We start from the raw sequence: 1,001 nt of genomic DNA on the forward strand, positions 1-1,001 counted from the left end.
AAAAGGGTTTTGATTCTTCCAGGAAATTGAAAAGCCAGGCAGGCGGATTTCTGAGTTCGAGGCCAGCCTGGTCTACAAAGTGAGTTCCAGGACAGCCAGGGCTACACAGAGAAACCCTGTCTCAAAACAAAAAAAAACAAAAACAACAACAACAAACTGCCTTCTCTCCTTCCTTCCCTCTCTGCCCTGCTCTCTCTTAAGTAGCCTCTCATTTTCTCTCTGTTCACAAGGGAGTTGGGCATATCTTATTCTATCAACTCTTTTTCTGATTCCTCCCTTCATCTAACACAGGTCCTTCCTTCTACAAACTAACTTTACCATCACTGTTTGGGATTAAAGATGTGTGCTAAGAACACGAATGTATTCCAGCCAGAGTAGCCATGTTGCTGTATCAAATCTTTCTACCCAGTTGTTTGCTGGCCACATCTCTTTTTCTTCCAAAATGGAAATCAAACCACAAGCCCCACACATGGTGCATGTCGTATACCCACAGGCTGTACCCTCACTCTGGAATCTACTTCAACAGTCAGGAAGACACTTTGCTATTTCGTGGGTTTTTTTTCCTCTTAAATATATTTTTATTAGCTGTTTGAAAATCTCATATAATGTGACAGCACCCAAGGAAGATATAGTCATTTTTACCCGGAGAGCTGCTTAGGGTAGGGGGCTGTCTTAGAATTCAGGAGAGAGAAGGGTGGTAAGGCATGGACTTCAGACACTTGAGAGAATACCAGTGTATGATATTTGCTTTGTAGACGCAACCACGAAGCTGTGAGTTCTCAAAACCCCAAGATCACGGAACAGTGCAAAACTTCAGCCTCCTTAAAAACAAAATGTTGCAGCAGCACATATACTAAAATTGGAGCGATTCAGAGAAGGTTAGCATGGCTCACTGCGCAAGGATGACGAGGAAATTCATGCCTGGTCTACATGGGGAGTTCTAGGGCAGTCAAAGCTGCCTGTCTCAAAAGAGAAGCTACTATGATTTAATCAATCGTGTG

General features: G+C 43.2%; 1 pseudogene; it reads left to right on the forward strand.

Annotated features, from left to right (window-relative positions):
• Window positions 1-833: 833 nt before the first annotated feature.
• LOC115062667 lies at window positions 834-920 on the forward strand (annotated as a pseudogene).
• Window positions 921-1,001: the final 81 nt, after the last annotated feature.

Source organism: Mus pahari, chromosome 19 (assembly GCF_900095145.1).
Source record: "Mus pahari chromosome 19, PAHARI_EIJ_v1.1, whole genome shotgun sequence".
Lineage (NCBI taxonomy): Eukaryota > Metazoa > Chordata > Mammalia > Rodentia > Muridae > Mus > Mus pahari.